General features: G+C 41.3%; 1 pseudogene; it reads left to right on the plus strand.

Moving 5' to 3' along the window:
• Positions 1–739: 739 nt before the first annotated feature.
• Positions 740–857, plus strand: LOC126185681 (5S ribosomal RNA; annotated as a pseudogene).
• The last annotated feature ends 12,974 nt before the right edge of the window (positions 858–13,831 follow it).

Raw genomic sequence — 13,831 nt, forward strand, 5'->3', positions numbered from 1 at the left:
TATCAGTCATGAATATACGAGTATACGTGTATCACCAGTATGGCATGAAAACCTCAGAAGTATTGCATCTCATCCAATGCATATTTAGAATAAAACGATATGTCTCACCCAAGTTTCAGCCAGAATTTCTGTACATGCTCGCAACGCACAGTCACAGGGTGTCTATTGAAGAGCAGCACGCAAATTTCAAAACATAATCTCAGCTGGGTAATGCACTGCCTTCTCCTCGGCACCAAAAATAGTGTTTCCGTGTAGCCGTTGTCGAGTAACAGTTCTAGCTGAAGGAAGCGGTTGCTAAAAATTACCTCTCTCATAAAGAGTCACATGTCCACAGAGGTTCATTATTTCTCGGAAGAACATGATTCAGAAGTTCGAGTTAACTGGCGATTTGGGAATTACTCCTGAGAGTGTCCGACGCCCAATTGCGCCACAAATTGTCGAAGAAGTTACAGTTGTCACGTTCGGTGGCGGAGAATGATGGACACAATATGCGACCTTGAAGCAGAACACAAGCTGTGTCAAGACAGCTAACCTGGAACGTAAACACAAAATGCAGTTAACTAAAGTTTCCCTCCCACGTTGAAATTAAAATGTGTTTGTTTCAATGGTTTATTCGTTCTTTCTTTCTCACATGTCCCGACAAATATTTTCACAATGTTTCATTGTCCTACTCGTTTTTTCAAGGGGACCCTCTGAAGCAGCTAACGTTTAATTATAACCACCCTGTATATGAGAGGGGGCCAACAGCCTTGCCGCAGTGGTAACACCGGTTCTCGTCAGATCACCGAGGTTAAGCGCTGTCGGGCTGGGCTAGCACTTGGATGGGTGACCATCCGGTCTGTCGAGCGCTGTTGGCAAGCGGGGTGCACTCAGCCCTTGTGAGGCAAACTGAGGAGCTACTTGATTGAGAAGTAGCGGCTCCGGTCCCGGAAACCGACATACGGCCGGGAGAGCGGTGTGCTGACCACATGACCCTCCATATCCGCATCCAGTGACGCCTCCGGGCTGAGGATGACACGGCGGCCAGTCGGTACCTTTGGGCTTTCATCGCCTGTGCAGAAGGAGTTTAGTTTTAGTTTAGTATAAAGGAGGGGCGTTCAGTAAGTAATGCAACACTTTTATTAAAGCAGGTTGGTTTTAATTCAGGATTCCTATACTCCATATTATTTCCCATTCTTCTGACTAAAAACCTTATTCTTCAACATAATCTTCTTTCAGTGCGACAGCCTTACGCCACCTTACTGGTAGGGCCTGTACGCCCGCATGTTACCACTCTACTAGTGGACGTGGAAGCCAACGTCTTGCTGCATCAGTAACCTCCCGATCATTCGCGTAATGCTCGCTGCGGAGTGCTTCCTTCATTGGGCCAAACAGATGGAAGCCGGAAAGGGCGAGATCCGAGCTGTACAGTGGATGAGGAAAAACAGTGAAGTGAAGGTTTATGAGCTGCTCTCTGGTGAGTAGACTTGTGTGAGGTCTTGTGTTGACATGGATTAGGAGAAGTTCGTTTGCATATTTATGACGACGAACATGCTGAAGTCTTTGTCCAAATTCGTGAGGGTAGCACAATACACTTCAGAGTTGATCGTTGCAGCACGAAGGAGAATATAAAACAGAATAGCCCCTTCAGAGTCCCAGAAGATCGTTGCTATGACTTTGCCGGCTGTGGGTACAGCTTTGAAGTTTTTCTTCAGAGGAGAGGCGGTGTGGCACCACTCCATGAACAGATGTTTTGTTTATGGTTCAAAGTGATGAACCAATATTTTAACGCCTGTGATGATGATCTAAAAAAAATTGTCACGGTCAGCTTCGTAATGCACAAGTTACTTAGCAGAGAAAGTCCTTCGTTGCTCTTTATGATCTTCTATCAGACGGCGAGGAACGAAGCGTACACACACCTTTGAGTACCCCAACTGGTGGATGAGTGTGTCAACACTACCTAACAAAGACGTCCAGCTGCGAGCTGTGCTGCCAGGTGTTTGATTGTGATCCTTCGATCACCTCGAATGAGAGTGTCGGCTCCTTCCAAGATTTCAGGAGTTACAGCTGTGTGAGCCGGCCGACACGCGGGAGATCTGATAGGTTTGCACGTCGTTGTTGAATGATGACAGATACCTCGTCCAACGACTCGCCGAGCTTTTGTTCACTGCCAGGTCTCTGTAGACATTCTCCAAGAACCTATATAAATCTACGATGCTCAGGCTTTCCGCCAGAAGAAACTCAAAAAATGGTTAAAATTGCTCTAAGCATTATGGGACGTAACATCTGAGGTCATGAGTCCCCTAGACTTAGAACTACTTAAACCTAACTAACCTAAGGACATCATACACATCCATGCACGAGGCAGGATTCGAACCTGCGACCGTAGCAGCAGCGCGGTTCTGGACTGAAGTGCCTAGAACCGCTCGGCCACTGCGGCCGGCTGAAGAAACTCAGTGACAGCTCTCTGCTTGGAATGCACCTCCTAAGACACAGTTTTCAAGGCTGCGTATAGCGCCACCACCTATCGGAACTTCATAAAGCCATAGGGGCTGAAGCGAGAATATTCCGTGATGTCCCACAATAAATTCGGCATTTTGCCAATCGAAATCGACCGAGGAAAAGAAAGTGTTACACTACTTCTTGAACGCCACTCGTACGTGGTGGCGAACGCAGGAGAAAAGTCATTTAATATACGAGTGATTCTGCACTGTTGCCGTTATAGTAGGAGTATCATGGAGGTAGTAAACTACGAACATTTACGTATTTTGCGTATACACGATAGTAGGAAGAATACATGCTTAAATTTTTGGATGTATATAGTGTGCGAAGTTCAGTACAAAGAGCTGCCACCTCTGGTAGCAACAACGGATTTAACCTGACTCGGCGTCGAGCAAAATTGAGCTTTGATGACAGATACCCAGCATCATTAGATTCTATGCCGAAGTCTGTCGGTAACCCATGACAAGAGGTTTTCAATTAAGTTAAAGCTCTGGAGTACATGTTGGCTAGAGCTGTAGTCGAACACCCTTTTTATGTAGATACGTGGGTCAACCTGCGGTCTTGCGTTATCTTGTAGAAAGATAACGTCACGGAGACCCCTAAAATAGGGAGCAGCCGTTGGCTTCGACACTTCAGAAATGTGACACTTGTGGTCCAGGGACCGATGACTTCGTATTTTGCTCTCTTACCCCCTCTTTTAAACCAACCAACCAACCAACCTGTGGTCCAAATTGCCAGCTATGCTAATAAAGGGTGGTCATGTTTGAACGCAATCGCACTCAATACCAACACGACGAGTGTTGAGCAAGTGTCCACACACGGCTATATCCATCGTAATGCTGCATGCAGAACCAGGACCCGTAGGAAAAGATGATTTGGTTCCACCTTGTGTCCAGTGTTGCCACTTGGCGCATCACCTTTCGCGCGCCTCTCTCCGCTGCCTGTGTTATTCAGTACGAAACTAGCACACTGGAGAGACTACTGCACGAAACAAACCTGTGACGCGTGACGTCACAGCTAACGTGTTAAGGTGAGACAAGCTATGAAACTCTTCGGCTATACAGAAGGATACCATGAGACGCTGTCTCAGTTAGCTCCTAGTTCACTGTGAATATACAATAGCTTTGTACCTACTAATTTTTCTCTGCAAGATCAGCTTCGCTATAATTGTGCTCTGTTAACATTTGTAATTTTCGTGTCGCCGCTGAATATGCTCACAAGTTATACTTATCAAGATTCTTACCTCTGTACAAGAGATTTTTTCCTTCCATTTTTTTTCTGAATGATGAGAGTATGTGGCGACAGAAAAAGAGAAAAACTTGGTCATGGGAATTTTATTGATACTGTAATTTGGCCTGATGGGTAATGATTTTTGAGACAATAACTCATCTGATGGAAAATACTTCTCTACATATCTAACGAAAAACGAAGTGCTCTACACTTCATTACACAATAAACCTGTTAAAGCGTTGCTCTGTTCCTCATTTCGGGTCTTAAAGTAACTACAAACTTAGGACGAAAGCTTTAATATTTCTATGAACTACCCAAAGGCTTAAGTCATGTTAACAATTTGCAGACGAGAATTTTTGGAAAGGAAGGACTTTGTCGAATTGGTGACATGTAAAGGTTACATTCTATTTTTTCAAAATGTTCAAATGTGTGTGAAATCTTATGGGACTTAACTGCTAAGGTCATCAGTCCCTAAGCTTACACACTACTTAACCTAAATTATCCTAAGGACAAACACACACACACACACACTCACACCCATGCCCGAGAGAAGACTCGAACCTCCGGCGGGACCAGCTGCACAGTCCACGACTGTAGCGCCTTAGACATTCTATTTTTCATTTATTGTTTTGTTTCGTTCAATATGTATTTACATGTCACACATTGCAAACGTAATTGGTATCCCCAAGCTTTGCCTCTTCACGGGATAGTTGAGCTGCGCAGCAGCTCTTGTTTTCTTTAAGTGTGCTTTTAATCTACTGTGAAGACAAACAATAGCAATACGTCGTATTAATTGTGATTCATGCTGTAGAGACTAGCATATATGCTTTACGAAATACATTGGTATATTCACCGAAGAAACAACACGCAGAAGTAATAAGTCTGTCACAAAAATGCTTTCAGTTCAAGGTAAATTTTACCACAGCAGAACAAATGCATTATTTTAATTTGGTAATGCATAATTTTAAACCCAGCTTCAGATGAGCGCACCAAACCACTTTTGTCAGTCCTGGTTGCAAAGTAAGCTCGATTTACCACAGCTACTTTGCAGTATGTGTGATCATCTAGGCACATATAGGGTGCAGTAATAAGTTCTTTGCACTCTTTGCACATCTTAACATCAGAAGAAACTTTCACGCAATAAATAATACTCTACTGGTATTCACTGAGTGTGGACGAATAAAGAGTCTCACTATTGCAACTGTACTCATCACTTGGCCGCTTGTGGAAAATGAATTCACTAACCCAGAAAGAGCTCCCTTTCTCAATACCACTATATTACTTTTATGACTTTTAGTAATACTGTTCTTGACCAATATTGTAGAATGAAACTGTGATGTGGTATCTGCAGCTTTCTCACTTTTTTCGTAAGGGCCATAGTTCTGCGAGTCAGTCTGACCACTTGCGTCACGTTTGGCATCACTAATGCCGAACTCACAAAAAATAAATCCCATAGCAATAATTACCAGCTGCTACAACTACATAAACTGACATGAATTGCAATGTGTATCATTGTTGCTAGTTAAATAAAGGATTTTATCTTAGAAACTGTCTGTCTATTCCAAACAAATTTCCTTCTCTCTAAATAGTACAAAATAGCATTGTGAAACCCTGATTATTTGCAGATGACAAACTATAGCAAAATTACAGCTGTATTGCCGATGAAAGATACCTACACGACCATCAGTATTTGATATTAAGGTATAAAATATGTTAATAATCTTAGAAATATAAATACCGTAGTCCGAAAAGTGTATGTATTGCCAAGCAACATACTTGGCAAAAGTAATGAACCCATTGACCGGAATATAAGCAGGAGTGACAAAATCAAATTGTCTTCCTTCAAAACAGTATCCTTTTTCCGAAAATTATATCGCTGTATTCAGTTGTATCAATCCTCATAAATGTTTTAGACGTTACTCATAGCTTCCCCAGTGTCAATCTGCTGTATATAGATAAATCTGTAGCAATTACATGGCACTTTATAAAGTGAAACACGGTTTGTAGAGAGCGTTTTAATTTCTATGATTGAAAGGGGCTTCATTTCTGTAATCTTGTGGGAAATGGAAACGTCGTTGAAACTTTACACCCTCACCTGTGCGCCAATACCCTGCTGTTAATATGAAATCTGTCTGAAACACACACATGAATATTTGTAGCTGGTCTAATTTCCATGTGTCTGGAAGCAGACTTTAAAATAACAATAATAATAACAATAGTAATGGCTAAAACAAGAAATTCACTTTGCTTGACTGGTATCGAACGATTTGTTCAGTGGTAAAAGCCTTCTATTATCTTAGCTACCATGTAAGCTTTGCATTACAGTGCTTGGAATAGAAACGTCGTTCTCACATTTTTCGGCTGTTTTAGAAAATGTTTCACAGAAGATGGTGACTAGAACTACGCCTCTGCACCCTTGATTCCCAGAGCTATCGAGTGATAATACAGTATTTTCGTAAATAAAACAATTACGATATTGCTATCTGCAGTAGAATCTTGTAAAATAAAACAATCATAAGTGTTCTCACATAGTAAAAAAAAGTCACATCTTGGCCAAATAGTACTTGCGTTCGGTTTCAACCCCTCGATGCATTAACTAAATATTTATGGATTTTCTAAATGTGCAGGCTATTGTGATAAATATACAAGTAATTAGAAAAATACGACAAAGTGAAATTTCTGTTGTCAATATTGAGGTAAGTTACCTTAGTTATTTTTCTTAGGCCGTGCATGAAGTGTATAGAAGCTTCGCCAACGCAGTGTTCGCGTGATGTCACCTTCCAGGAAAGAGTTCTTGCATTTACGTACTACTTGAAAACAAGTACAGCTCGTGCTAAGTGGCCAATGACGTACAGTCCGCAGCGCCATTAGACCACAGGAATAGAACTGTCTGTTTGACGACAAACAGCTTCTGTCTCATTACAATAACACATATAGCAGCTGTCATCCACATAGCAAATTTTTTACTGCACCTGGAGAAACTTATCAATACAACAGAAAAATATCTCCTTTTGAACGTAGCACAATAATCACACTGATCAATCCTACTCTAAAACTTATCATACGAAACTAATAAACATATTTTCGGAATAAACAGCAATATATCATTCAGATTATAAAGGTGAAGAGCAACGTAGGCGTTAACTAGAAATTAATCAAGAAAGCGAACCACAGCTTTGGGTGAATCGGTGAAAGCAGGTTTTGTGTGATGTAGGACAATGTATGGCGTAGGACAATGTATGGCGTAACAACGAGAAATTTGAAGCCAGTAGGCACTTAATAAATAATTAGGATAAACATAGGTAAATTGATAGGTGGAAGCTAAAATAGAATACCAAGAAAATGAAGATAGTTATGGCAGGCACGATGAAGTGAGTTAAAAGTCGCAGCACGGTTGTTCTAGTTTCGAGTAGCAGCTGCAAGATAGATGAAGATCAGTATACAAGTATTGATGCTAGCAGGCTGCACGACGAGAAGCTTCATGGCAGACTTACAATCCGTTTGTTGATGAGGGAGTACTGCCAGATAGGCGGAAGACATGATGAAGTCGACCTATAAAGAAACTAGCTTATTGTATTTCATAGTATGTATGAACAACAGACGACCCTTCTAGACGACCCTTTTTTCTTATTGTTGGTAGGGAAAATTGTCTGCGTTGCAAGATTAGCTCTATCATAGAGGGTGTTTCCAAAAGATTCATACGATTTTATAACTCTGTGTCTTTCACATAAATAAAGATAGAAATTTGTAGTGGATTTTAACTTCTACATACAGGGTTATTACAAATGATTGAAGCGATTTCACAGCTCTACAATAACGTTATTATTTAAGATATTTTCACAATGCTTTGCACACACATACAAAAACTCAAAATGTTTTTTTAGGCATTCACAAATGTTCGATATGTGCCCCTTTAGTGATTCGGCAGACATCAAGCCGATAATCAAGTTCCTCCCACATTCGGCGCAGCATGTCCCCATCAATGAGTTCGAAACGGTAAGGCTTCTGCTTTAGCCTTTTCCGTAAGATTTTCCAAACCGTCGGCTGTGGTACGTTTAGCTCCCTGCTTGCTTTATTCGTCGACTTTCGAGGGCTACGCGTGAAACTTGCCCGCACGCGTTCAACCGTTTCTTCGCTCACTGCAGGCCGACCCGTTGATTTCCCCTTACAGAGGCATCCAGAAGCTTTAAACTGCGCATACCATCGCCGAATGGAGTTAGCAGTTGGTGGATCTTTGTTGAACTTCGTCCTGAAGTGTCGTTGCACTTGTATGAATGACTGATGTGAGTGCATTTCAAGCACGCCATACGCTTTCTCTGCTCCTGTCGCCATTTTGTCTGACTGCGCTCTCGAGCGCTCTGACGGCAGAAACCTGAAGTGCGGCTTCAGCCGAACAAAACTTCATGAGTTTTTCTACGTATCTGTAGTGTGTCGTGACCATATGTCAATGAATGGAGCTACAGTGAATTTATGAAATCGCTTCAATAATTTGTAATAGCCCTGTAGAACTACAAAATTATTTAAAAAAGAATCATTCAATTTTACGAGGGTTTATCTTTCCATGCGTGTATATACAACGTTGTGGTAGCTTTTACAACTGCGTTTATGACTGAAGTTTTAATCTGATTTTCAAAAATGCTCGATGTGCCCTCCGCCAGACGCATGACAAATATCGAGACGAATTCAAACTCATCCCATAATTTTGTAAGCACGTATAGAGTTGGTGAAATCACTGATTTTGCTATATGGCGACGCAGCTGGCCCAAAGCTTTTGGAATGGGAGGATCATACACGGAATGCATAAAAATCACATATTGTGAGATCAGTTTACCTTCGTGGCCAGTGATGGAAATGAGAGCCCCTTAGATCCCTTACGGCCGATTCCTGGTTGAAGCAACACACTGTCAAGAAATATTTTTACACGGAGATGACAGTGCGATGGTACTGCATCCTGGTGAAAAATAACATTTTCGGCACGTTCTCGCAATTTTGGGGAAAGCCAAATCTCCAGCATATACAGGTATGTTACTCTTTTACTCGTCTTCTCCATTAAAAACAGACTTTAAATCTTTTCTCGCGAAAAGGTGTGAAACACATGGCGCTTCTGAAAGTCTCTCTTGTATTCGACTATAGCATGTGCTTGCTATGAGCCACATACAATGGGTCCACAAGATTTGCTACTGCTTGGATCGTTTTACACGTAAACTCTCTCCTATGTTTCACAGCAGTTTCTGTAACTGACAGGTCTTTTTCAGAAATTTTTTTACTCTCTCGCAGCACTGCCTTTCCATTAAGTGAATCACAGAAAAAGCCTCATGTACTTCCGATAAAAGAGTATTATCTGCTTCCGGTCGTGATATAGCACCATGAATAGGTTCCAGTGACAGCAAAGCCTCTTCCAGTGTCTGTCATGTGTCGTTTTCTGCACGGTGGTCTTCACAGCCTAGTCAAACCCCACATTGGGACAAATAATTGTTTCCAATATACCTTCTCCGTTCTTTAACAACCTATCAGAACTTACTGCTAAGGCCGACCATTGCGTTTCAGTTGGAGGTTGAAGTGTGACAGATGATGTACCGTAGTTCTCTTTCCTCTTAGCCTCCAGTATTGCGTTGGGAACAGGCTACATTTCAAATATTTAATTATCTTTTTGGCTTCACGTTTACGTTAATGAACAAGTTCTAGAGCTGCAACGACTTTTACCAGTAGGTGAATGCTGTGCTCTGCGTAGCCTATACTGCAATAAGCGGATATAGCTGGTGTAAAATGTTGCTTGCAGCCAGCATATTTTGAGAATTATCTCTATATATAAAAGGCAATGTCCCGATTGGCTGAGTCTCTCTTTGACTCTTCATCGCCTAGCCCAAACCGCTAAGGACAGAAACTTGAAATTAGGAGAGGATGTTGATCTTATACTGATAGCATCGTTCAGGAAGGTATTTTCGAAATTCTACCCCAAAAAGGGTTAAATAGGGGATGAAACTTTTTTCGAAAATATGTCCTATTAAGACAATTTTCAAGCTAGACTTACGAAAATCGTTATTTGCTTTCTCGTTCAGAAATAAAGAAATACATGTTTCAGCATTTTTTGAGAATTTAGCCCCTATGGGGTGAAATAGTGGGAGGAAGATTTTTTCAGAAGAAAACATTACTAAAGAACTAGTAAAGTATTTTTACAGCTACATCTACTAAAATTGGCATTTGACTTCTCAGTTACAAATAAAAAAATCTTGTTTCATTGTTTCTCGAAATTCGACCCCTAACGGTGTGGAATAAGGAATAAAATGCTTTAGGAAAATAGTTCATTATCATAGCGTTTGAAAAGCTAAATCTATGAAAATTTTAAATTTGGCTACTTAGTTAGAAATAAATAAAAGCGTTCTACTGTTTTTGGTAATTCAGCTCATAAGTTTTCATAGAAATACTCCATCATGTAATCATTTTTAAGCTAAATCTATTAAACTTAGTATTTGAATGAATTTGCTAGAAAAAAATACGTGTTTCACTGCTTTTGGAAATTCAACCCTTAAGGGCGTGAAATATGGGATAAAACGTTTTATAAAAATATTTCATTGTGAAAGCATTTTAAAAGCTAAATCTTTGAAAATTAGTGCTTGGCATCTCCGTTAGAAATGAAAAAATACGTGTTTCACTATTTTTGGATATTCAACTCTAAGGGAGTTCACTGATTCACTGACTCATCACGTGCAGGTACAACATTCTGATAAACCATTCCATGAAATCAAAGAATCAGATGACCATAGCTTTACCAGCAGAAGGAACCACTTTTGCTTTTTTGGCGATGAGATTTCCGCACTGAACTTTGCTGTTTGCTCTCAGGATCAAAATGATGTAGCCAAGTTTCATCAGCAGTGATTATATTTCAAAGAAACTCCGGATCAACCTCTAACATCAACTTGTTAGACCTGGACGCGAATGTCCTGTTGCCGCGCGGAGTGACCGCGCGGTTAGAAGTGCCACGCACTGTTTGCTCGGCTCCTCCCTCCGGAGGTTTGAATCCTCCCTCAGGCATGGGTGTGTGTGTTGTTCTTAGCATAAATTAGTTTAAGTAGTGTGTAAGTCTAGGGACCGATGTCATCAGTAGTTTGGCCCAATAGGAATTCACACACATTGGAATGTTTGTACTTTTGTTCGGGAATCAACAGTCTTGGAAACCATCGCCCACAAAACACGTGTCATGTGTAATTTTTTTGTCACCAACGTGTGGGTGGCACCCAATGAAATGTTCAGTATTTCAGAAAGTGATCTTAAGGTAATTCGTCGATCCTCTCTCACAACGACAGCAGCAGTGTTGGTTTTCTTCGGTGAGAGCAGTAACTGGAGCACCGAGTCCACCTTCCTTTGAAATTGATTGTCTACGCTCTTTAAACATTTTAAACCACTTTCGAGCTGCGCTGTAGGGAAGAACAGATTCTCCATAGGCCTCCTGTAACATTATATAGGCCTCAGATTAATGTTTGTTGAGACTAAAGCAGAATTTCAAAGCCGCATTTTGTTCCTTGCGTGTCACCTCCATTGCAGCGGTGGGCGATACTGAACATGTCTGAGCTTGCCTGCCTCTCACAGGCGGGAACCAGGTATCCCAACAATGAAACTACTACGGCGTGTTTGCTGGACATTACGCTAACAGAACATCATAAGATTAAATTTTAGAGAGAGAAATTATGACCATAAAAAATTATGATCATTCTTTAATGAAAAGCCCTCGTACTATGGCCGCGGAATTGTATACCTGCACAACAAGTAAACAAGCGAATCATTGGATCGAATGTTCTACAGCGCCTTCAGGCTCTTTCAGCCCGTTAGGGTTGCGTTGCTACCCCCAAGACACATCGATCTTGCAGGTTTCAGCAATTTAAGCAAACAAATGAACCTGTTATGGCCGGCCAGAGTGGCCGAGCAGTTCTAGGCCCTTCAGTCTGGAACCGTGCGACCGCTACGGTCGTAGGTTCGAATCTTGCCTCGGGCATGGATGTGTGTGATGTCCTTAGGTTAGTTAGGCTTAAGTAGTTCTTAGTTCTAGGGGACAGATGACCTCAGATGTTAAGTCCCATAGTGCTCAGAGCCATTTGAAGCATTTGAACCTGAAATAAGACAGTTTAAGACAGCAGTCGACATTTTAGCAGACAAGGACTTATAATGTCAACATGAAATAAAGGCGGGCGCACTTTTTAATAGTTTTGTGTACATGTAACACAGTCGACGATATTAAACATACAAAAACACAAATATTCATCGTCACTTTCTTAATAAGTGTCCGTAATGACACAAGAAAATGATAAAAAAAAACAAATTAAATGAGAACTTCATAATAATTACACATAAGAGTCGTATCTGAATTTAATGTGCTTTTTGAGGCTGTATTCGACTCTCTATTTGTGGAACGTTTGCTTTCATTTTTGTCGTAGAAATTAGCAGAATGGCGCACAAATGCTCAACTGTGTAACGAGAACAATATTAATTCTTTCTGTAATTGAGAACTGAAAAAGTTTGTTCACGTAAGTGAGTGCTGCCAAAAATTGTAATTAACTGCTGAGCAAACCTTTTCAGTTCTTCAAAATTAGAGGTCAAACTGCCATAAAATTTAACAAGATCATTGATTTCATAAAGAGAGTTTTTAGGGTCTCATTAAACTGTAGATTAGTCAGTCATTTCTAAATTACTCGGTACATCCTCAATAGTAAATGAAAAATGTTTTGGAGAAATCTTCAGTTTACCAGAAACCTTCTCGAAGTCACAAAATCTCTCTTTGAACTAATTTAGTAACAGCATTAAAATGAATTTCATTTTATCATTTTTCCAATGAAAATTTGTTCAGACTTCCTTGACAGTTTCTTACCAGATTGGGAAATGGTTCAGCTTTTCCTTGTCAGTATCATTTATGAAGAAGTTTTTCATTTGCAATGTGTGCAAATCAGATATAAATTTGTTTTTTCCTTGAAGCCCCATATTCAGCATATTTAACTCAATAGTTAAAATCCAATTTTTATTAGCTATTTATGATCTGTTGGTTCTGGAACATATTTACCTTTTACTATCATTAATGTGTTGATTTCTTTTCTGAGGTTAAGAAGTCTTTTCAGTACTGCACCGGTACTTAACCATCTCACAGGACATCCCTGGGGTCTTCTTCCATATGTGACAGAAACTGTTGAAATTAGCGATGTATAGATCCATTTTTGCCGATGTTTACAATTCCTAATGTTGCCGGCTTCCCATGCAAGAGCTCTGTAGCATAACGCTTCTTCGTGGGCAGTACAATGGGAAAATAATGGGATGTTTCGTTTCAGTTATATCCCAGACCCTTGTTTTCTCCACTCATGTTTCTGCCTTCATCAGCTGTAACGCTTACCAGTAGCGAAATGAATCTTCCCCTGTAATCATACCTTTCATACTGCATAGATGAAAATGCTCCTCAAAAGCTTTATACACTCCTGGAAACTGAAATAAGAACACCGTGAATTCATTGTCCCAGGAAGGGGAAACTTTATTGACACATTCCTGGGGTCAGATACATCACATGATCACACTGACAGAACCACAGGCACATAGACACAGGCAACAGAGCATGCACAATGTCGGCACTAGTACAGTGTATATCCACCTTTCGCAGCAATGCAGGCTGCTATTCTCCCATGGAGACGATCGTAGAGATGCTGGATGTAGTCCTGTGGAACGGCTTGCCATGCCATTTCCACCTGGCGCCTCAGTTGGACCAGCGTTCGTGCTGGACGTGCAGACCGCGTGAGACGACGCTTCATCCAGTCCCAAACATGCTCAATGGGGGACAGATCCGGAGATCTTGCTGGCCAGGGTAGTTGACTTACACCTCCTAGAGCACGTTGGGTGGCACGGGATACATGCGGACGTGCATTGTCCTGTTGGAACAGCAAGTTCCCCTGCCGGTCTAGGAATGGTAGAACGATGGGTTCGATGACGGTTTGGATGTACCGTGCACTATTCAGTATCCCCTCGACGATCACCAGTGGTGTACGGCCAGTGTAGGAGATCGCTCCCCACACCATGATGCCGGGTGTTGGCCCTGTGTGCCTCGGTCGTATGCAGTCCTGACTGTGGCGCTCACATGCACGGCGCCAAA

This window comes from Schistocerca cancellata, chromosome 4 (genome assembly GCF_023864275.1).
Source record: "Schistocerca cancellata isolate TAMUIC-IGC-003103 chromosome 4, iqSchCanc2.1, whole genome shotgun sequence".
NCBI lineage: Eukaryota > Metazoa > Arthropoda > Insecta > Orthoptera > Acrididae > Schistocerca > Schistocerca cancellata.